At 40.1% G+C, this 23,840-nt stretch overlaps 11 non-coding genes across 11 annotated transcripts; all 11 read right to left on the reverse strand.

Moving 5' to 3' along the window:
- Nucleotides 1–17,306: 17,306 nt before the first annotated feature.
- Nucleotides 17,307–17,377, reverse strand: TRNAE-UUC (transfer RNA glutamic acid (anticodon UUC)). Its single transcript has one exon. It is a non-coding gene; the product is annotated as a tRNA-Glu (tRNA).
- A 79-nt stretch (nt 17,378–17,456) lies between these two features.
- Nucleotides 17,457–17,528, reverse strand: TRNAE-UUC (transfer RNA glutamic acid (anticodon UUC)). Its single transcript has one exon. It is a non-coding gene; the product is annotated as a tRNA-Glu (tRNA).
- Nucleotides 17,529–17,757: 229 nt separating this feature from the next.
- On the reverse strand, nt 17,758–17,829 carry TRNAE-CUC (transfer RNA glutamic acid (anticodon CUC)). Its single transcript has one exon. It is a non-coding gene; the product is annotated as a tRNA-Glu (tRNA).
- Nucleotides 17,830–18,210: 381 nt separating this feature from the next.
- TRNAE-UUC (transfer RNA glutamic acid (anticodon UUC)) lies at nt 18,211–18,282 on the reverse strand. Its single transcript has one exon. It is a non-coding gene; the product is annotated as a tRNA-Glu (tRNA).
- A 381-nt stretch (nt 18,283–18,663) lies between these two features.
- Nucleotides 18,664–18,735, reverse strand: TRNAE-UUC (transfer RNA glutamic acid (anticodon UUC)). Its single transcript has one exon. It is a non-coding gene; the product is annotated as a tRNA-Glu (tRNA).
- Nucleotides 18,736–21,851: 3,116 nt separating this feature from the next.
- On the reverse strand, nt 21,852–21,922 carry TRNAE-UUC (transfer RNA glutamic acid (anticodon UUC)). Its single transcript has one exon. It is a non-coding gene; the product is annotated as a tRNA-Glu (tRNA).
- A 79-nt stretch (nt 21,923–22,001) lies between these two features.
- Nucleotides 22,002–22,073, reverse strand: TRNAE-UUC (transfer RNA glutamic acid (anticodon UUC)). The gene has a single exon. It is a non-coding gene; the product is annotated as a tRNA-Glu (tRNA).
- Nucleotides 22,074–22,152: 79 nt separating this feature from the next.
- TRNAE-UUC (transfer RNA glutamic acid (anticodon UUC)) lies at nt 22,153–22,224 on the reverse strand. The gene has a single exon. It is a non-coding gene; the product is annotated as a tRNA-Glu (tRNA).
- Nucleotides 22,225–22,454: 230 nt separating this feature from the next.
- On the reverse strand, nt 22,455–22,526 carry TRNAE-UUC (transfer RNA glutamic acid (anticodon UUC)). The gene has a single exon. It is a non-coding gene; the product is annotated as a tRNA-Glu (tRNA).
- Nucleotides 22,527–23,358: 832 nt separating this feature from the next.
- TRNAE-UUC (transfer RNA glutamic acid (anticodon UUC)) lies at nt 23,359–23,430 on the reverse strand. Its single transcript has one exon. It is a non-coding gene; the product is annotated as a tRNA-Glu (tRNA).
- A 229-nt stretch (nt 23,431–23,659) lies between these two features.
- Nucleotides 23,660–23,731, reverse strand: TRNAE-UUC (transfer RNA glutamic acid (anticodon UUC)). Its single transcript has one exon. It is a non-coding gene; the product is annotated as a tRNA-Glu (tRNA).
- Nucleotides 23,732–23,840: the final 109 nt, after the last annotated feature.

Raw genomic sequence — 23,840 nt, forward strand, 5'->3', positions numbered from 1 at the left:
AAAGGTAATCCCTCCAAAGTTTTTTCTCTTCATTTCCCGTTTTTCCCCCATCGGATGATTTTAATGTGTACAAGTATATCATTATTGGATGTAAAATGTCGTCTGATTTACAGTATATTTGCTATGCTTTGTATACTGCTTTAATATTTCATAAATTTTAACTTAAGAAACATTTCCATATCTGGGTAAATAAGTTTGTAAGTAGTCGTCTTGACTCGGAGAGGTAATATTTTGGTTTTCCCAACTTGTTATTTCATACTCTCAACTGTGGCGGTGAGGAATAATTTCCTCACCTCCGTTTGCGACCTTTTAAGCCAGTATTTTAGACAGATACATTGTTTTATAGTAGACGGAAGCATTTTCTGTCGTTTTGGTTCTAAAAGATTTGGCCCAAAGGAAAAGAAGGATTCAACTGGCACGCCTGTGCCACTTACTGCGAGAACATCCCTCGCCATTTTCGACAAATTTGGAAACCTGCTTTCGTGATCCTAGGGACATTCATGGTTTTTATCGCAATGTAACTAATCAAAAAGTTGCCCAATATCACCTTCCACCAGCCTAAGGCGCCGTCTTTTAAGGTCTCATGCTTAACTACCGGTTCGCTTAAATATATGTTCAACTCATCACTGTTGAGGACGCCAGGTACACCTGATAATTGTAAAAAGAGGTCCAGGGGCTCGCTGTTTGTAATGTTACAACCCGTTTCTTTAGAAGCAGGTTCTTGTAGAGGTTTGTACTGTTCCTCCCATTGTTTTTTGACCTTTCTATAATCGGTAAAATAATTCGTAATTTTAATATATTCACGTTATTAAGACAATGCCAATTGCTGATAGTAAATGCCGCAAGACATCTTTCATTCCATTTAAAGACGTCTTTAGGCCCTCATCAACAAATTGCGAGACGACCGGCTTCGCGAAACGAAATTGGGATAACATTTTAATAAGACCTTAGATAGCTTTCAACAGTGACCTCAGGGTACTTCACCAAACGGTACCAGCTCATCTTGCATATTGGATCTAACACTGAAATAACATTCTCAAACATCAGAGTAGTTATAAGATTACTTAATTTTGCACATGACATACCAGTGGCCAATACATAAGCCAAACCATCTGCTGATGGAACATATTTTTTAAATTTTGCAAGACCCTTGGATACAGGCTCTTTCAGGTATAACAAGGTCTCTAAACTTGTACTTGAAGCTTCGTTGACCACGGTGGTAACATCTGATATATATTTTTGCAAATGACAATAAATATGATTATAAACTAACGAACAAAAAGAAATGTTCGGATAGTCCTGCTTAGACATGAGTTCTGTCATGTCATCAAACGGCTGTAAAGTCAACAAAAGCTATTTACTCTCGTCCATGTAGGAAGGTTAGGTTAAGTTCCCGTTATTAATACCTGAAGTAGCCCAATGATATGGTTGTTGTGATGCCATTCCTCTTCTGTAAGAATCAACTTGGTTAATGCTTTTTCACTTCTCAAAGTCGAATCCAAAGGCTAAACATTTCAAAAAACATAGATGTACTTGTTATTTGTAAAACAGAAAATATATTTATGACCCTTCAAGACAATGTTCATTGGAACCATAACTAACGCCTGCTACACAGTTCATACCTTGCAAAGTATTACGGAGCTAAGCATACTGACTGAAAGTTACTCGCCTTATCCTAACACACGCTCGAAATAAATGCATGTATTTGACAAGGTCATGTGGCGTTCAATTATTTGTCATATATTGGTGACGTTTAGGACCCAAAATCCATTACGCTGCGGAATATCATAGAAAGGCAGAGACGGAAATCCTTCTGGAAATTCTCTATATATGTTGAATGCAGCGATCCTCAAAATCAATATCAGTCTCTTTTTTTCTATGACACTCCGCGGCGGACAGGCTTTTACAATATAAATTAAATATCTTGCAAAATACCATTATACACGATTACGTCGTTGAATTTGCATGCCCTATGAACTAAGCTATCGCACTGTACTTGGACTAAATATGTTGTGAAGCGTGTTACATACGTCAAAGTACCATTTAAAGCGGTAAAAATCATCTCATCTCAGCTCCTTTATGAATGTCACACATATATACATAACATAAACATAAATAATTTGCAAAAAGTGAACTTGGAACCTCCGTTAAGGTATTTCCAAACGCTGTTTTGAAGGATCATTTTATGACATTAATTGTCTCATTTGAACTGCGCGTTTCAGCATGTTTAAGGTGGAATTCCACCGTATCTTAATGTCCCTAATTAGTTCACGATAATCAATTTCATATACTTCGCATTGCCGCTTGTATAACTGTCGTCTTTGTGGTGACGATCGAACACTTATAATGGCCTTGCGAAGCTAAATAACCATTTTATGCCCAAACTTATATCATTATATATCGGGTGAAAAGAAATGTACCCTTCCTAATGTGCCGACAGGCTTTACACCTGCTCTTCCATACGTCTTTTAACACGTTTTTCTCAAGGTTTCATCAGGCTTGTGTTTACAATTGTTTGGTAATTTTCCATCGACGGATTCTTCCCCTGAACTATCATTGTCTGAATAATGTATGTTCTTGTCCTCTTCGTCAAAAACATCAATAATTGTTTGACAAATTAAGTTTAACACATGTGCCAAAAATCTAACTCTATACTGAGATTGCGGTGCTTTTAAATCCTTGAGAACTGGATTACGTTTGAATGAGGAAAAAATGTGTCCATATTATAACAGCAACTATTTTGCTTGCGGGGATTTCAAATTGCGTTAAAACATCCGCGAACGCTGCTGCTAGGTTTTTGCCAGAGCGTGATCCTTCCAGTAAGGTCAAGCCTAGTGCTATAGTGTATAACTGCCAACTTTCAGTAATCCATTGAACTACAACCCCTTGAAATGGGTGTTGATTACTTGATGTCCAACAATCAACCACAAAAGCCAACTTCCCGGAGACCATCTAGTATGTAATGCGTTAGAAAATACCGAAAGAGTGCAGTGCACACTGAGGCAAACCTTTAGTTTTACTTTAAGAACATTCATCTCCTTGTCATACAAATCGTGAACATAGCGTGTAATCCAATTACGTGATGGGAGATTTGTATTTGGTCGTAAGTAATGAATAATATCGAGAAAGTGATCGTCTTCCGTTACATTAAACTGTTGGTCCTTTACGATTATGAATTTTACCACCCTGTCATTTAAGCCATCTTGTGCGAAGCTCTAAAAAGTACCAATGTAGATGTTTTTCTTTCTGCTAAATGTAAGTAGTGTAGTAAGGTATATCAAGATACACGTTTCATCAAGACCCCAAGAAAGACCCGAGAAAGTTCGAAGATAGCATTGAACTGTACTGGCGTAATGCCCCTGCTATTTTTGGATCACTATTTCATCGCTTCTATACTGGTAGACATATCCAGTGATTGCAATGACTTTGCATACTTACTCAGATCTTATTTGGGCTCTTGGCTTCATAGAATCTCGGTCAAGATTTAGTTCAAAGTAAGTTACACTCCTTCCCAATTAACGCAGTGTTTCCAAATATCAAAAGTGTTACCATCGATTCGTCAGTGACGCACTTCGTTGTAGCATGAACGTTCTATATAATGGACCAGAATCTTAATGGCGGATCCCATGTTAAAGTTTTCTTGCTAAAGTGTCCCAAAATAATAAAGAAAAGGGCTAACAGACGACAAGGTCTTGGAAAAAGACGGTACAATGTAAACAAGTAAAATGGCCGCTTGGTCTCATTTCGCTAAGCCTTGGGATTAATGTTAATTTTTTTCCATCTATTTAAAAGTAAAGTTAATAAAGTAATTAAAAATAGAAAAAATAAAGACTTGCGCGTTTGGATATTGTGAAAGTGATTCTAGGAAATTAAAATATAAAAACAAACATTTTATACCCTTCCCAAAACCGTCACGTTTGTTTACGTTGTACGGAGGTGCGCGTACCCGGCGAAACTAGCGGGCAACTGCGCACAGACGTTGTAAGCCGAAAAAAACCATCCCAGTTTCTGGTCCTTCATGGTTTTAGTGCCGGTAAGTAGTTTGTGTGCGGAGCGAGCACGTCGTAACATGGAACTAGTGGTTCATATCTATCTGAAAATAACAATGATAAAACTGATCTATATAAAGTCTTATGAAAGTTAGTTGAATGAAGAAACAATTGGTGAAGAAGATGTATGCTTATATGCTGTAGAAGGGCAAATATTGGCACAGTAATTATCTTATCTGAAAAATAATTGACTTTATTTGGCAAGAAGATTGTCCCTAAAGTCTTACGTTATGCAGGGAAAGAAACCCCAATCGCCTACTCTTTAAACAAATTTAAACCATCAAGTAAATCTGCACACTATTACTGATATTGATCAAAAATTTGTTGAAGGTGTACGTTGACGTCATCCGGTAATGGACTACAAGTGACGTCATGCTCACCCTGAAAATCAAAGTCGTTGTCACTAGTAGCGTTGTCACTAGTAACAAGACGATAAAGGCAACAGGTGAATGCTATTCGCGAAAACCGAGCCCCTCAGGGGAATTTTTAGAATTTTTGAGTAACATCTTAAAGAATTCCGTCTGAAATAAGTAACCTAGGCCTTAAAAGACGGTGAATACTTATGTCTTAAAACAGTACTTGCTTCGGGTTGGGTACGGTTCTGATAAATCCAACTGACGAATAATTGTGTCGGGGATATTTCGAGTTTAAAACTTTCGGCTAATAGTTTGGGGAATCTGTACCAAACTAGTCGAGACTGGTCAGTACAATCAACCAATTTTTTTGCATGAGAAAGTCTTTTGAAAACGGATTATCACGGTGATTGCATAACCAAATCTTTAATTATCCAGTACAGAGACCCCTATTGTCGCGTGCAAGCCTGACTTCCGCCCCAATTTGTTTTTATTAGGCGTTTGTAAAAACAGTGTATTCTTGCAATATAATTAACAATGCTTCGCGTGTTTTACGTTACGAAATATTAAATTCGGTTCCGTATTCCAGAAAGGACTATTACAGACCACGTAGTGACTTTTGTTGCTTTACAAGTACCAATCGGTGTCAGAGTGAATTAGTGTCGAAAATGCTTTAGTCATAGCGATGGAAAAAATTGAAAAGTCATATTTTTCGTTATATTGTTACTTATGGTATTTGAACAGAGCCATAAACGGTACTAAAATAATCTAAACCACCTACTTTGCCTTGACGGCACTAAAGCAGATTGTTTGCAGAATATTTGTTAAACAAGGTAATATAAGAGATAAGCTAAACCATCCACTATCAAGCCCACATTTCTGCCCCCTCAAAGAGAAAGACCTCGACTAGTGACTTATTCAGGATGAAGAGGAATAGGACTGTATTTAGTATAAGGAATTTTAAATTGCGCCTAAGCAAATGGTATCAATAATTGAATAACCCTACTTTTTACAAACGTCATCTTATATCTGACTAAGATATGTTGAATCGTCACTCACCCACACATTGTACAGGCAAATGTACACGCACTTCCGTTGTATGTGAAATAGTTGTACACTTGCGAGGAACACTTTCTCTTTTTGTAGGGCAGAGAGAGTGAAGCACTTGACCCTGAAGAAACAGTAGATTGAATGTCATACTCCTAGTCTTGACCTTCACTAGCGATTGTTTCAGGTGTATCGCAATTCAAGTAACTTGCTGAAGCTTCTTCGACGTCCATGTTGACTTCACAGTATTAACTTATAAGCCACACTAATGGAAACAATAGTCGTTGTAGCGTGTCGAAAGATATAAACGTTAATAATACTTCGCCAAAAATGTAACGACCGTAGCACGGGCAACTTGTAATAAATTATGATTAAACTCTGGCAATATTTGACCTCTATTACGCAGCAAATAAGTATAAGGCCTACATCACCTATTTTTAGTCAATGGAAATCATACAAAAGGTCTAGGTGACAGAGTACAATGAGCTTGAAAATAGTACTTTGTTGCATTGCAGGGGTGCAAAATATAACATGTCATTGTAGTTAACGATTAATCCTAGTTGTAGGACCCCACAAGCGTATTTTGTCTATAATTGACGCAAGGCTTTTTAATCGAGCGGTCGGGGGTCTCGCTCGAAAAAAACAACTCGAAATCAATTAATCAAAAATGTCTTGATTAGAATCAAGACCTAAAAAGTATCGATAATGTTGTTGTTTGACGCAAGAACGACTCTGGGTTTAACTGGTTATAAACTCTTTATTAATTTAAGTAAAACATTATTTCCGGGAATACAACTGCTATTTGAGAACAGATAACTGGGAACTGATCAACTGTGAACTGACAAACGTTATCGGAATGTTATCCGGTTATATAGTTAAGGCATCGCGATAAAAAATAAAGATTACAACAATGACCGCGATGCATAAAAAACACAAGTACAGAAAATAGAATCTGGATATAGATAAAAAACAACCGGTATTATCTCTAATTTACAACAGTCCCTCTTAATATCGGTGGTTTCAATCTTCTATCCAGGGGGTGGTCATTTGATTATTTCCAGTCCAAGGGCTTTGACGCAGAGGAGATGCTTCGGACGGAACAGGCTCTTCGTACAGATGTCAGCTGGCATTTCCTCTGTTGGTAGATACCGCAAGGCTATATGTCCCTGGTCGTAGGTGTCTCGAATGAAGTGGTGCCGGATATCAATGTGCTTCGTTCTGGCATGAAAAACAGGATTCTGAACGAGTTTCTGGGCACCCTGGTTGTCGTTGTACAGCTCGATCGCCTGAACTGATACTCCAAGTTCGTTGAGAAGTCCCTTGAGATATATGGCTTCTTTGGTTGCGTCGGACATTGCCATATATTCTGCTTCTGTACTGGACAAGGCAACAGTTCGCTGTTTCCGGGCTTCCCAGGATACTGCAGCGCCGGCTAGTTTGAAGACATATCCAGTATATGACTTCCTATCTCTCGGACAGCCTCCATAGTCTGCATCAACGAAACCCTGGATTGGCAATCCGGTCTTCCGATAAAGCAACCCATGATGAAGAGTTCCCTTCAGGTATATCAGAACTCTTTTCCCGGCAATCCAATGAGTTTCGTCATAACTGGTGTTGAACTGGCTCAATGCGCTGACTGAATACGCCATATCCGGTCGTGATGACACTACCAGGTACATGAGAGAGCCGACCAGAGATTGATACGGGATACGACTGATCTCTTCTGCTACTGGGTGTTCTGGACTTTGCAACTTGTTGTTGGCATCCATTGGAGTCGCTATTGTTTTGGAATATTGCATGTTGAAACGTTCCAGGACCGTTTCTGCATATTTCGCTTGGGAAATCCGGATGGTATTTTGTTTTAGATCTTGGTGAAATTCCATTCCGAGACAGTGATGGATTGGCCCCAGGTCCTTCATATCGAACTTTCTCCCAAGTTCAAGCTTTACATCAGTCATCCAATCCGGGTTGTTGCTTGCAAGGATCAGATCGTCGACATAGACTCCAATGATCATAATATCTTCCGCGACTCTTAAAACGTATAAGCAGGGGTCGCTCTTCAATGGTGTCATTCCGATTTCCGAAAGTCTTTGATGTAACTTCTTGTACCATTGGCGGCCCGATTGTTTTAAGCCGTAGAGGGATTTCTTGATGCGACAGACTTTATGTCCCTCTTCTTCCAGGTTGCTGGTCCATTTCTTTGCTCTGGCAATGATTGACTTGTCGAACCGGGTTGACTTGACGATTTCTTCGAGGGATTCTGTTAATCCTTCCGGGACGACCATATATATTTCCTCCTCGAGTTCGCCATTAAGATAGGCCGTGACGACATCCATTTGGTGGACTTCCAAACCGATTTCTACAGCAAGGGCCATAAGCAGTCTTATTGAGCTGGATCTAATGACGGGTGCGAACGTCTCTTGGTAGTCGATCCCTGGTCTCTGGGCAAAACCTTTCGCTACGAGCCTGGCTTTCCTTTTCTCTACTTCTCCGCTGGGTAAGTACTTCGTTCGGAAGACTAGGCGATTTCCAAGGACCTTTTGGTTTTCCGGACAATCAACGATGTCCCAGGTTTCGCACTTGATAAGCGAAACGAACTCTTCCGTTACTGCTTTCCTCCAGTCGTTTGCGTACGGAGAAGCCAGGGCTTGCTTCATGGACAAAGGTTCTGACAAGATGGCTAGGATTGCTGACTCATCGGACAGGGTTTCTTGCTCGTCAGTAGCCTCTTCAGTAGACTTTTCTGAGACGCTCGGAATCAAGTTGAACGATTTTTTCGGTCGTCCGGGTACTCCAGTTCTTATTTTCTTCGGTCTTCCGGGACCTTTCTTCAGAACGAGGGTTTCTGACGGTTCTTCAAAGACGTCGTCGTTTTCCTGGGTATTAGATTCTTCCGGGGTTTCATCTATGAACTCCTTTTTGACTTCTTTGAATTCTTCTCTGACAGACGGTTTTGCAGCGTGTGTAGTGGCCGGGACTTCGATTTCGCCTTTAGCTTTGCTTCCGTATTTCAGGTTGACTTCTGGAGTGACGAAATCATCATATCCGCCTTGTTTATTAATTTCTCCCAGGAACTTGACATTTCGACTTCGGTAAATTTGCTTCTCGGACGGAACCCATAGTCGATAGGCCTTCGAGACTTCAGAATAGCCGATGAAAACGCATTCTTTGCTCCTGGCTGCAAACTTCCCCTTCCTTTTATTTTCGTCCAACAGCAAAGCTTCGTCGCCGAAAATCTTCAAATGTTGCAGGGATGGCTTCTTTCCAGTCCATCTGGTAAATGGTACTTCTCCATTTATGCTCCGGGAAGGACAACGGTTTCGAATGTAATTAGCCGTGGCCATCGCTTCTGCCCAGAATGATGGTGGAAGTTGCGCTTGTATAATCATACATCGGGCCATATCCAGGAGTGTTCTGTTCTTTCTTTCAGCAATGCGATTCTGTTCCGGGGTGTATGGTACGGTGAGTCTTCTTTTTATCCCAGAGTCTTTCAGGAATCTGTCGAATTCATTGTTGCAGTATTCGGTACCGTTGTCGGACTGCAATGTCTTGATTTTTCTCCCGGTTTCCACTTCAGCTCGATGCTTGAATTCTTTGAAGGCTTTCAACACTTCGCTCTTGTGTTTTAAAAAGCTGACTTCACTCCACCGGGAATAATCATCAGTGAAAACGACGATGTACTTGGCTCCGCTCATCGACGCTACTCTCATCGGGCCGCATACGTCAGAGTGTACTATTTCCAGGACATGCGAGGTGCGGCTATCCTCAGGTTTCGGGAACGGCTCCTTCGATTGCTTTCCTTTGATACAGAATTTGCAGATTCCCAGACTCCCATCTTTTTCAATGTTGAGTCCCGTAGCCAAATTCTTCCGGGCCATTTCCTTTAAACTTCTCTCGTTCAAGTGACCGAGTAGGAAATGCCAGTTTTCCAGGTTGCTTCTAGGCTTTATTTCCGATTGCACTGCATGGACTGTTTCTTCAGCCTTTCTCAGGAAATAAAGGTCTCCAACTCTGTCAGCAACTGCATCACTTCCCCGGTTGCCGTCTTAATCCAGGCCTGCGACTTCTTGAATGTGACCTCACGTCCTTTGTCTGTCATCTTGGCAATGGATAGGAGATTTGTTCTTAAATCCGGGACATGAAGGGCTCGTTCCAGGCGAAGAATTCGATTGTCGCTGCCATTCGTTGCGTGTACTTTTACTTCGCCAACACCTCGTATCTTCGTTGACTCTGCAGTGGCCAGGTTTAAAGATTTCGTGGTCTCTTCGTAATCATTGAAGCAGTCTCTGCTGGAAGTCATATGCGAGGTGGCTCCGCTGTCCAGGCATCAGGAATCGTGATAAGCCTTCAGGTGCAATGCGAATTCTTCCTCGGCCAAATTTTCTGCCAGTACATGATGGGCGTTTTCCTTCTTTCTGGTTTTTCTTTCTGAACCATTGTCTCTATCGGGGCAATCGGCTACCTTGTGGCCGGGTTTCCTGCATCCATGACACTTGTACTTGAAGGTCGTGCTTCCTCGTCCACGTGAACCTCTTTCTCTACCCCTTACTGCAGTTTTCCGGGAAAAGTGGTTACTGCCCATCATCGCATTCTGCACGGGTTCGCCTTCCCTAGAGTTCTTGGCGTCTGATTCCTCCAGGATATTTATTTTTAAAGCTTCTGGATCAGGTAACGTATCCCTGGACTCTATTGCGCACCGCAAGTTCTCGTACGATTCCGGTAGACTGTATAACAACATAATGGCCAGTAGGTCGTCGTTTACAGCTACTCCCATGTCAGCCAACTTGACTACTGCGTCGAAGAATTCTCGGACGTGATCCCGGACATCTTCTCCCTCCTTCATTTTCTTGAGGGTCAGTTTTTTCAGCAGCGTGGCTTTCCGGGCAGGTCCACTGGACTGGTAGATGGATTCGAGCTTCTGCCATACTTCCCGTGAAGTCGTGCAATTCTTTACTTGCTTCAACTCCGACGGACTGATCGACAAGATTAGGTCCGCTCTTGCCTTCCGATCATTACTGTCCCAGATAGCGACCGCCTGGGCGTTTCCTTCCGTTCCCCGTACCGGAGTTGGCCTCGTTGAAGTTCCATCTACATACTCCTAGAGGTCGTTCTTTTGAAGCAGGGCTTCCACTTGCATTTTCCAGGTATCATAATTATCTTTCGTTAACGTCTCGATTCGTCCCAGGTGATTTCCGGCCATTCTCTGTCTGACTCCGCACCTTCAAGGATAATCTTCCCGGCGTTGAACTTCTTATGATTTCTAAACCTTTGCGCAGTGGAAGCGTGCTGGGCCCATAACCTGTTGTTGTTTGACGCAAGAACGACTCTGGGTTTAACTGGTTATAAACTCTTTATTAATTTAAGTAAAACATTATTTCCGGGAATACAACTGCTATTTGAGAACAGATAACTGGGAACTGATCAACTGGGAACTGATCAACTGGGAACTGATCAACTGGGAACTGATCAACTGGGAACTGATCAACTGGGAACTGATCAACTGTGAACTGACAAACGTTATCGGAATGTTATCCGGTTATATAGTTAAGGCATCGCGATAAAAAATAAAGATTACAACAATGACCGCGATGCATAAAAAACACAAGTATAGAAAATAGAATCTGGATATAGATAAAAAACAACCGGTATTATCTCTAATTTACAACATGAGGTTATCTCTTGTCTGAAGGATCATATTAATTTTTCTTTTTAATTGAAACTTAAATGCATGCTTAAGAAAAAACAACGATCCATTACCGTTTTCCGTTGAAATAAATTATTTTACTGGTAATCAATTTCAAAAATTTACTTATCTCGGCTTTTCGACCACAATTCCATTCCCCGAAAACATTTTATCATTACATTAATTACTTTTGGGAGAGTACGTGTATGGTTTTGAGTTTTAAAAGGTTCCTAAAGACGTTACATCCCCATTCGGGACCGGCACGCTTCGCAGTGCAACATTTCAATTATTCTAAAACCGATGGCACCAAAATCAATAGGGACAGTAAGATTTTTACTTGCGGTTTTGAAAAATGATGTAATATCAAGTGTACTTTAGTCAACCGTCGTATTGTTCTTTCTCATAGTTCAGGGCATGATCAGTGTTACTGCCCAATTTCTCTCTCGAGTTTCTAACATTGGTTAGAGACTATTTGATATGTCACGGCACAACGTTATATACATTTGTAAATTCTAAGTAGCCCAATTAATGAGAGCACAGAGAACCCACTTGCCAAACACAAAGAATTGGCCGAATAATAGGTACACAGGGAACCTTTTAGGCGCACAGAAAGAACCCAGTGTCAAAAAAAAAAACTTCTGACAAAATTGCAAATTGTAAAAAGAAAAAAAAAATACAATATAAATTAATGAAGATAATATAATTACAAGGGAAAGTGAAACCTATTAAGACTAAGAGTAAATAAGACAATTTCACAATCTGAAATGAGAACAAAAGTTATTGTACAATAGGAACATAAAAAAACCAAAAATACTTAAGTTTATAAATCATATAAAACCTTAAAAATTAAGATTCGTGGCAATTAATATTCTTTTACAAGTCTTCGGAATTGTAAGAGAACGGAACGAGGTGGAAATTGTAACAATTCCCGCCAAAATAGAAGCCAAGGCTGCCAAGTGCCGAGGGAATAAGGCATAAGCTACTTGAATTTAGTGCCCTCTGGAGTAGTAGCATGGAGCAATTATAACTGGATACGTTGCTGTAAAATCATAGTCTCCAATCCCATTTTATTGCTCTATGCCGCTTCTCCTAGCCCAGGGAATTTTTTTGGCGGGAAAGTACTGTTACCAAAGCCCCTGCCAAAGCTATTACTTTATTTAAAGCAAGCTAGCGTATATCAACCTCGTAAGTATGTTTTAAACACAATTTCTAATAGTTAAAATTATTAATCAACGGGTTTTGAAGCTAAGTCATAAAATTTGAAGTTATAATGTTTAAATTTATTGTTAAACTTTAAACTAGATAGAAAGTAATTGATTGTAAACTATTCAATGAAATTTCTTGTTTGTCGGTTTGGGTTTAGTAATGGAAGGCAAAAATATAAAAGTAGTAAATGCCTACTTTTACGGCGGAGGCGGACTAGGCGGCGGCGGTCGCGGACGGGGCGGAGGACGGTGCGGAAGACGAGGCGGAGGACGGGGCGGAGGACGGGGCGGACGACGAGGCGGCGGTCGCGGACCTTGGCAATGGGTCCGGACTTGCTATAAGTGCAAGAAGGCCGGCCACATAATGCGGGAGTGTCCGCAAAACCGAGGTACTAAATATTTTCGATTGCTTTTCCCAGGGCTACCTAAAAACTTCTATGCACTTCGTTAAAGGTCTCATTTAGGGAAACTAGTTTTAAATTTAATAAAATGTTATAGAGAGCTTTCAGTTGGAGCTGAGTCTCGTGACATAATTTACGCTGCCATATTGGAGGGTTTAAAGCAGGAATGAAGCCGAGACCACCCAATATGGCTACCAGAACAGCGGTAAGAATTGGGAGGGTGTGACGTACTACTATCCCATCTGAAAGCTCCCTACTGAAAATAAAAAAGACAGTGAAGTTCCCTGCTATCCCTAGGTAGCCCTAATGCAAGCAAAATTAGTTAGAGCCTGTTATTGCCATGGCTTTCATAGCGTAATTTTGTTCTAATATTGGCAATGGGGTAGAAAGATATTCTATGGTATAAAAGTATCTAGAGAAAAGGGGATATTGGACTGAAATTGTAGGGCAGAGAATCTCTGCATGTAAGACCAAAATGAAATATATAAAAAAGTATATCGCACACAAATCAGCCAAAGGTGTTAAAGGCTAAAGCATATATATATAGTTGTCTTATATACGGTTACATGATAGACGACCCCATTGCCGGTCAATACCACCACCACCACTACCACCACCACCACCACCACCACAACCACCACCACAACCACCACCACAACCACCACCACCCCAAACACCACCATCCCAACCAACAATATGGAAACATCACTGTAAATATTTTGTAAGTATTAAACCACATTTAAAAAAGTTAACACTTTTATTATATTGGGGCACAGGAAAAGAAGTTACTATTGGGGGGTTTTTTTTTCATTAATATCTTGAAAGCCTAAGTTTTAAATATTTTTGCATTCTCAATTCTTTTCTTGAGTTTCAATTAAAAATTTTCATTGAAGATAATTAATATATTTTTTCTTATATTTTTTGTAGCATCATCACCATATTAATTTTCATTCATTTTTTTTTGTCAAAAAGCATTTAACCCAATAAATTAATTTCATCCAAAATTATTGCATTCTTTTTAATTCATTTTAATGGACTAATATTCCATTCTTATTAATCCATTTTAGAAAAGTTTTATTTCCTTTAAAATAATAAATGGTTACCCCAATCATTTGTTTATGCTTTGAACGGGAGAAATGGTTTCCCAGCCATTTTGTAATACCTTAAAGCAAAGCGCGGGTCCAGTGGATCCCCTACAAGTTTGCTTTCCTCCTGAACTCCCGTTCTGGCTTGGCAAAGGCTAGTGGGCGGGATTTATATGGGCACTTATAAATCCCGCCCACAAATGCCTCCTGCCTTCTCCAAGCCAAAACTGGAGTTCGTAAGGAAAGTCAACTTGTAGGGGATCCACTGGACCCGCGCTTTGCTTTAAACTTAAGACACTTTTGACCCGCAATTACGTTATTCCTTGACTTAAAAATGGTTATCTCTTGAACCAAATATTTTTTTCCATCAATATTCATCTATTTAATAAATTAAAGGACCGTTCTAATTAATCCATTTGAATAAATTTTATCCCTTGAACTTAAGAAAATGTTTCCCAGTGATTTCTTTATCCCTTGAACTTAAGAAAACGTTTCCCAGTTATTTCTTTATCCCTTGAATTGAAGACTCATTTTCCCAGCCATGTTGTTATTTTTTAAAAAATTCAATTAACTTTCCCATCATTATTCCATTCTTTTTGATCCATTTTAATAAATTAATGTTCGTTCTAATTAATCCATTTTAATAAATATTATCCCTTTAACTGAAGAAAAGATTTACCAGTCATTTCATTACCCCTTGAACATAGGAAATGATTTCCCAACCATTTTGTTATCTTTTGAAAAAATAAACTAACTTTTCCTTCCTTATTCCATTCTTTTTGATTCAAAACCATTTAGTTTTCCAGTTATCTAAAAAATGGTTGACCCGTTTGAAGCTACAAATATATTTCATAAAAACATTTTCTTATCCCTTTAACTCCTATTAACAGAAATAAACAATTTATACCAATATGAATGTATCATTAATTGCTGTAAGCAAATATTAATAAATGAAACAATTTCTTTATCAACTCGCGTTAATCAATTTCTTCAATCTTCATAACTCAATGAAATTTTGTCGAATTTTAAAGCAAATAAATGATGTGGTTTCGATTAAACAAACGTTAATAGATGGTCCCGTAGTCCAAGAGTGGGGTTGACAGGGTTTATTTGTTTATCAGTGTGTAAAGGGATTTAATTAGCCTCTATGCCTAATTGCTAATTAAGTCATATTTGTCCAATTGCTAATTCCAATTGAATTAGTTGCCAGTTAATTAGCACAGCTCTGGTTTTTTTGGTGACACGGTTTTGTGATCGTGCGACTTAATCAATCATTTATTCTACCAGCAATTTGACAAACAATTTATCTTCGTAGCAGTTATCATTGGCACCTGGTGAGAATTAAAAACAGGCTATTGCTTATTGTTTTCTTGGGCAATGTTAAAATAATCATTATATAAATAAACTGGTCATCGTTTAATTTTTTCTTAGGTAACTAAATATAAGCACTAAAAAATAATAAAAAATTTAATAGTTACCCAACAAAAATGATTGGAAGAGTCTGAATAAAAAATATTAATTGGTTTGTTGACAGGGTTTAGTGATCGTGAGATCTATCGATTAATTTACCAGCAATTTCAACGAACAAAATGATGTACGTATTTGTTATCATTGGCCGGTGACACCAGTTTAGAAACCAGTTAACAAATCCTTATACGTAGAGTTTGCAAAAAGACATGAAATTTAGCACTTAAACTTAATTTTTTTCAAAAACCTTTAAAAATGGTCCTAGAAAAAGGTTTAAATTTTCATATGCAAGGCTTAATACCGTTTTGCTTGACTGCATGTCGCCGTCAAATTCCTTTTAAAGCCTAGATCATATAGGATAGTATCCACCCTTGATTTTCATTTCGCAACACACGTTTGATTCGTAAACCTCGACGCGCACAACGATTAGAAGCATTAAAATGCAAACACAACAACACACTGAGCGCATACATTTTTTATAGTAAATAAAATTTCTCACTACAGCTGTTTTCAGGGCTGAAGCGACCGAAAGACGGCGGTAAATAAAAATTCTCCGGCCCGTTAAAGGGAGGGAACGAAATTCAAATGCAAGGCCCGTCCCATCAACAAACAACATTGAATTCGTTTTATGCAATTATAATATTGAAATTTTATACAATTAAGTAATATTTAAGAAAACAAAGCACTACTTTCTAAGTCTAAACTTAAGTACGACGATACGAGAAGGCGAAGTAACGGGCAACGAGAGGTAAACATTTTTTTAAACGGCAAAAATTAACGGTAAGCCAAGGCTTAGCGCAATTTCACCGCCTTAAAAAGAGTGCCAAGTTTAGAAATAGATTGTGGGACAATAAAAAGGTGGAAAATTATGAAATTAGGCTTATATTAAAGCTTGAAACCTACTTTATATTATATTTAAAATCCATCCATGAGCAAATCCTCAAAAAATATTAAATGGCAACGAAAAAGGACTCGCTCTCAAATTTTTTCCCCTTAAAAAAATGGCGGCCACAAACGGGGTAATTTGTCACGGCGGCAATATTAAAGCAGTCTTATCTCACTATCGATAGGCCATTTCAACCAAAAGGCATTATGAAAAAACAATCGGATTATTATGACGCAACTATACGTATAAAAAGGCCAATATTGGTCGCGCTGATATTTACCAATAAAACAGCGTATCCATGCTAAAATATCGCAGATTGGGGTAGTTTTTAAAATTTAAAATTAAACATACTTAAAATTAATTTTTCTCAAAAACCATAAAAATCGTCCTAGAAAAAAGGTTTAAATTTTGATATAAAACCGTTCCCAAGCGTAACAAACGAATATTTCATTTCAAAAGGGTGGCCACAAAATTGCTAAATTTGAAAAAACTCCATGTTATTTCTATGGGAAAATTTAACTTTTTCACCAAAACGGCTGATTAATTTTATGGAAATGAAAACCACCCTTAGCAACTTTATTTTTTATACAATAAACTAATGGGTGGATCTTCTTGACATTTTAACCACATATTGAGGGCCCGAATTGTAGTTCTGTGGAATTTTTTCAAAGCAGTTAATACGATACAAAAAAAGTTATAACCAATCAAAAAACCATCCTTATACATTAAAGTCGGTATGAGGTCTTATCTAAGAGAGCCATCGCTCTCCTAGAATTCGTAAACCTATATTCTTAAGTCTATTCTTGAAATGCGGTACTAAAGCACTGGCTCGGATACCGGGAATCGAACCCGGGCCTTCTGGGTGAAAGCCAGATATCCTAGCCACTAGACCATATTGGACTTACTTAACCAAGTCTTAATTCTATTCGTAAACCTATATCCTTAAGTCTATTCGTGATATGCGGTACAAAAGCACTCGCTCCGATAACGAGAATCGAACCCGGGCCTTCTGGGTGAAAGCCAGGTAACCTAGCCACTAGACCATATTGGACTTACTTAACCAAGTCTTAGTTCTATTCATAAACCTATATCCTTAAGTCTATTCTTGAAATGCGGTACAAAAGCACTCGCTCCGATACCGGGAATCGAACCCGGCCTTCTGGGTGAAAGCCAGATATCCTAGCCACTAGACCATATCGGACTTGCTTAACCAAGTTCTAATTCTATTCATAAACCTATATCCTTAAATCTTTTCTTCAAAACCGGTACAAAAGCACTCGCTCCGATACCGGGAATCGAACCCGGGCCTTCTGGGTGAAAGTCAGATATCCTAGCCACTAGACCATACCGGACTGGTTTGAGCAACCCTAGATATTATTCCTATAAATGTGTCTTTAAATTTATTCTTTAAAAGCGGTACAATGCACAGTCTCCGATACCGGGAATCGAACCCGGGTCTTCTGAGTGAAAGCCAGGTATCCTATCCACTAGACCATATCGGACTAGCTCAACCAACTCTTAATTCTATTCATAAACCTATATCCTTAAGTCTATTCTTCAAAACCGGTACAAAAGCACTCGCTCCGATATCGGGAATCGAACCCGGGCCTTCTGGGTGAGAGCCAGATATCCTAGCCACTAGACCATACCGGACTGGTTTGAGCAACCCTAGATATAATTCCTATTAATGAGTCTTTAAATTTATTCTTTAAAAGCGGTACAAAAGCACTGTCTCCGCTACCGGGAATCGAACCCGGGCCTTCTAGGTGAAAGCCAGATATCCTAGCTACTAGACCATATCGGACTTACTTAACCAAGTCTTAATTCTATTCGTAACCCTATATTCTTAAGTCTATTCTTGGAATGCGGTACTAAAGCACTGGCTCGGATACCGGGAATCGAACCCGGGCCTTCTGGGTGAAAGCCAGATATCCTAGCCACTAGATTAAATTGGACTTACTTAACCAAGTCTTAGTTCTATTCATAAACCTATATCCTTAAGTCTATTCTTGAAATGCGGTACAAAAGCACTCGCTCCGATACCGGGAATCGAACCCGGGCCTTCTGGGTGAAAGCCAGATATCCTAGCCACTAGACGATATCGGACTTGCTTAACCAAGTTTTAATTCTATTCATAAACCTATATCCTTAAATCTTTTCTTCAAAACCGGTACAAAACCACTCGCTCCGATACCGGGAATCGAACCCAGGCCTTCTAGGTGAAAGCCAGATATCCTAGCTACTAGACCATATCGGACTTACTTAACCAAGTCTTAATTCTATTCGTAAACCTATATTCTTAAGTCTATTCTTGAAATGCGGTACTAAAGCACTGGCTCGGATACCGGGAATCGAACCCGGGCCTTCTGGGTGAAATCCAGATATCCTAGCCACTAGACCAAATTGGACTTACTTACCCAAGTCTTAGTTCTATTCATAAAACTATATCCTTAAGTCTATTCTTGAAATGCGGTACAAAAGCACTCGCTCCGATACCGGGAATCGAACCCGGGCCTTCTGGGTGAAAGCCAGATATCCTAGCCACTAGACCATACCGGACTGGTTTGAGCAACCCTAGATATAATTCCTATAAATGTGTCTTTAAATTTATTCTTTAAAAGCGGTACAAAAGCACTGTCTCCGCTACCGGGAATCGAACCCGGGCCTTCTAGGTGAAAGCCAGATATCCTAGCCACTAGACCATATCGGACTTGCTTAACCAAGTCTTAATTCTATTCGTAAACCTATATTCTTAAGTCTATTCTTGAAATGCGGTACTAAAGCACTGGCTCGGATACCGGGAATCGAACCCGGGCCTTCTGGGTGAAAGCCAGATATCCTAGCCACTAGACCATATTGGACTTACTTAACCAAGTCTTAATTCTATTCGTAAACCTATATCCTTAAGTCTATTCGTGATATGCGGTACAAAAGCACTCGCTCCGATAACGAGAATCGAACCCGGGCCTTCTGGGTGAAAGCCAGGTATCCTAGCCACTAGACCATATTGGACTTACTTAACCAAGTCTTAGTTCTATTCATAAACCTATATCCTTAAGTCTATTCTTGAAATGCGGTACAAAAGCACTCGCTCCGATACCGGGAATCGAACCCGGCCTTCTGGGTGAAAGCCAGATATCCTAGCCACATATCCTAGCCACTAGACCATATCGGACTAGCTCAACCAACTCTTAATTCTATTCATAAACCTATATCCTTAAGTCTATTCTTCAAAACCGGTACAAAAGCACTCGCTCCGATATCGGGAATCGAACCCGGGCCTTCTGGGTGAAAGTCAGATATCCTAGCCACTAGACCATACCGGACTGGTTTGAGCAACCCTAGATATTATTCCTATAAATGTGTCTTTAAATTTATTCTTTAAAAGCGGTACAAAGCACAGTCTCCGATACCGGGAATCGAACCCGGGTCTTCTGAGTGAAAGCCAGGTATCCTATCCACTAGACCATATCGGACTAGCTCAACCAACTCTTAATTCTATTCATAAACCTATATCCTTAAGTCTATTCTTCAAAACCGGTACAAAAGCACTCGCTCCGATATCGGGAATCGAACCCGGGCCTTCTGGGTGAAAGTCAGATATCCTAGCCACTAGACCATACCGGACTGGTTTGAGCAACCCTAGATATTATTCCTATAAATGTGTCTTTAAATTTATTCTTTAAAAGCGGTACAAAGCACAGTCTCCGATACCGGGAATCGAACCCGGGTCTTCTGAGTGAAAGCCAGGTATCCTATCCACTAGACCATATCGGACTAGCTCAACCAACTCTTAATTCTATTCATAAACCTATATCCTTAAGTCTATTCTTCAAAACCGGTACAAAAGCACTCGCTCCGATATCGGGAATCGAACCCGGGCCTTCTGGGTGAAAGTCAGATATCCTAGCCACTAGACCATACCGGACTGGTTTGAGCAACCCTAGATATTATTCCTATAAATGTGTCTTTAAATTTATTCTTTAAAAGCGGTACAAAGCACAGTCTCCGATACCGGGAATCGAACCCGGGTCTTCTGAGTGAAAGCCAGGTATCCTATCCACTAGACCATATCGGACTTGCTTAACCAAGTCTTAATTCTATTCGTAAACCTATATTCTTAAGTCTATTCTTGAAATGCGGTACTAAAGCACTGGCTCGGATACCGGGAATCGAACCCGGGCCTTCTGGGTGAAAGCCAGATATCCTAGCCACTAGACCATATTGGACTTACTTAACCAAGTCTTAATTCTATTCGTAAACCTATATCCTTAAGTCTATTCGTGATATGCGGTACAAAAGCACTCGCTCCGATAACGAGAATCGAACCCGGGCCTTCTGGGTGAAAGCCAGGTATCCTAGCCACTAGACCATATTGGACTTACTTAACCAAGTCTTAGTTCTATTCATAAACCTATATCCTTAAGTCTATTCTTGAAATGCGGTACAAAAGCACTCGCTCCGATACCGGGAATCGAACCCGGCCTTCTGGGTGAAAGCCAGATATCCTAGCCACATATCCTAGCCACTAGACCATATCGGACTAGCTCAACCAACTCTTAATTCTATTCATAAACCTATATCCTTAAGTCTATTCTTCAAAACCGGTACAAAAGCACTCGCTCCGATATCGGGAATCGAACCCGGGCCTTCTGGGTGAAAGTCAGATATCCTAGCCACTAGACCATACCGGACTGGTTTGAGCAACCCTAGATATTATTCCTATAAATGTGTCTTTAAATTTATTCTTTAAAAGCGGTACAAAGCACAGTCTCCGATACCGGGAATCGAACCCGGGTCTTCTGAGTGAAAGCCAGGTATCCTATCCACTAGACCATATCGGACTAGCTCAACCAACTCTTAATTCTATTCATAAACCTATATCCTTAAGTCTATTCTTCAAAACCGGTACAAAAGCACTCGCTCCGATATCGGGAATCGAACCCGGGCCTTCTGGGTGAAAGTCAGATATCCTAGCCACTAGACCATACCGGACTGGTTTGAGCAACCCTAGATATTATTCCTATAAATGTGTCTTTAAATTTATTCTTTAAAAGCGGTACAAAGCACAGTCTCCGATACCGGGAATCGAACCCGGGTCTTCTGAGTGAAAGCCAGGTATCCTATCCACTAGACCATATCGGACTAGCTCAACCAACTCTTAATTCTATTCATAAACCTATATCCTTAAGTCTATTCTTCAAAACCGGTACAAAAGCACTCGCTCCGATATCGGGAATCGAACCCGGGCCTTCTGGGTGAAAGTCAGATATCCTAGCCACTAGACCATACCGGACTGGTTTGAGCAACCCTAGATATTATTCCTATAAATGTGTCTTTAAATTTATTCTTTAAAAGCGGTACAAAGCACAGTCTCCGATACCGGGAATCGAACCCGAACCTTCTGGGTGAAAGCCAGATATCCTAGCTACTAGACCATATCGGACTTACTTAAACAAGTCTTAATTCTATTCGTAAATCTATATTCTTAAGTCTATTCTTGAAATGCGGTACTAAAGCACTGGCTCGGATACCGGGAATCGAACCCGGGCTTTCTGGGTGAAAGCCAGATATCCTAGCCACTAGGCCAAATTGGACTTACTTAACCAAGTCTTAGTTCTATTCATAAACCTATATCCTTAAGTCTATTCTTGAAATCGGTACAAAAGCACTCGCTCCGATACCGGGAATCGAACCCGGCCTTCTGGGTGAAAGCCAGATATCCTAGCCACTAGACCATATCGGACTTGCTTAACCAAGTTCTAATTCTATTCATAAACCTATATCCTTAAATCTTTTCTTCAAAACCGGTACAAAAGCACTCGCTCCGATACCGGGAATCGAACCCGGGCCTTCTGGGTGAAAGCCAGATATCCTAGCCACTAGACCATATCGCACTTGCTTAACCAAGTTTTAATTCTATTCATAAACCTATATCCTTAAATCTTTTCTTCAAAACCGGTACAAAAGCACTCGCTCCGATACCGGGAATCGAACCCGGGCCTTCTGGGTGAAAGCCAGATATCCTAGCCACTAGACCATATCGGACTTGCTTAACCAAGTTTTAATTCTATTCATAAACCTTTATCCTTAAATCTTTTCTTCAAAACCGGTACAAAAGCACTCGCTCCGATACCGGGAATCGAACCCGGGCCTTCTGGGTGAAAGCCAGATATCCTAGCCACTAGGCCAAATTGGACTTACTTAACCAAGTCTTAGTTCTATTCATAAATCTATATCCTTAAATCTTTTCTTCAAAACCGGTACAAAAGCACTCGCTCCGATACCGGGAATCGAACCCGGGCCTTCTGGGTGAAAGCCAGATATCCTAGCCACTAGACCATATCGGACTGGTTTGAGCAACCCATGATATTATTCCTATAAATGTGTCTTTAAATTTATTCTTTAAAAGCGGTACAAAGCACAGTCTCACATACCGGGAATCGAACCCGGGCCTTCTGGGTGAGAGCCATATATCCTAGCCACTAGACAATATCGGACTGATGTGAGCAACCCTAGATATTATTCCTATAAATGTGTCTTTAAATTTATTCTTTAAAAGCGGTACAAAAGCACTGTCTCCGCTACCGCGAATCGAGCCCGGACCTTCTGGTTGAAAGCCAGATATCCTAGCCACTAGACCATATCGGATTGGTCTGAGCAACATTAGATATTATTCCTATAAATGTGTCTTTAAATTTATTCTTTAAAAGCGGTACAAAGCACAGTCTCCGATACCGGGAAACGAACGCGGGCCTTCTAGGTGAAAGCCATTTATCCTAGCCACTAGACCATATCGGACTGGTTTGAGCAACCCTAGATATTATTCCTATAAATGTGTCTTTAAATTTATTCTTTAAAAGCGGTACGAAAGCACTGTCTCCGATACCGGGAAACGAACGCGGGCCTTCTAGGTGAAAGCCATTTATCCTAGCCACTAGACCATATCGGACTGGTTTGAGCAACCCTAGATATTATTCCTATAAATGTGTCTTTAATTTTATTCTTTAAAAGCGGTACAAAAGCACTGTCTCCGATACCGGGAATCGAACCCGGGCCATCAGGGTGAAAGCCAGATATCCTAGCCACTAGACCATATCGCACTTAATTAACCAAGTTTTAATTCTATTCATAAACCTATATCCTTAAATCTTTTCTTCAAAACCGGTACAAAAGCATTCGCTCCGATACCGGGAATCGAACCCGGGCCTTCTGGGTGAAAGCCAGATATCCTAGCCACTAGACCATATCGCACTTAATTAACCAAGTTTTAATTCTATTCATAAACCTATATCCTTAAATCTTTTCTTCAAAACCGGTACAAAAGCACTCGCTCCGATACCGGGAATCGAACACGGGCCTTCTGGGTGAAAGCCAGATATCCTAGCCACTAGACAATATCGGACTGATGTGAGCAACCCATGATATTATTCCTATAAATGTGTCTTTAAATTTATTCTTTAAAAGCGGTACAAAGCACTCGCTCCGATACCGGGAATCGAACCCGGGCCTTCTGGGTGAAAGCCAGATATCCTAGCCACTAGACCATATCGCACTTAATTAACCAAGTTTTAATTCTATTCATAAACCTATATCCTTAAATCTTTTCTTCAAAACCGGTACAAAAGCACTCGCTCCGATACCAGGAATCGAACCCGGGCCTT

This window comes from Phalangium opilio, unplaced genomic scaffold, assembly GCF_054372755.1.
Source record: "Phalangium opilio isolate 3A_F unplaced genomic scaffold, DU_Popi_V2 ptg000093l_1, whole genome shotgun sequence".
Taxonomy (NCBI): domain Eukaryota; kingdom Metazoa; phylum Arthropoda; class Arachnida; order Opiliones; family Phalangiidae; genus Phalangium; species Phalangium opilio.